We start from the raw sequence: 227 nt of genomic DNA, 5'->3' as shown, positions 1-227 counted from the left end.
AGGCCTCGCCCGGGCGAGCAAAGGCCGCTTGGGCGAAGAAAAAAAAATTAAAAAAAAAAAACCAGAATTTTAATGAGGTCTCGCTTGGGCGATAATACTTTCGTCTGGGCAAGGAAAGCTCCAGTTTATTTGGAATTTAAAGACGAATTGTCGCCTAGGGCGACTAGTCCCCGCTTGGGCGAGGGACAGTATGGAAAGATTGAAATAAGATGAGATTGTGAACAATG

The sequence above is a fragment of the Lupinus angustifolius genome, chromosome LG09, assembly GCF_001865875.1.
Source record: "Lupinus angustifolius cultivar Tanjil chromosome LG09, LupAngTanjil_v1.0, whole genome shotgun sequence".
Taxonomy (NCBI): Eukaryota; Viridiplantae; Streptophyta; class Magnoliopsida; order Fabales; family Fabaceae; genus Lupinus; species Lupinus angustifolius.
Note: the sequence above shows the minus strand (reverse complement) of the source record.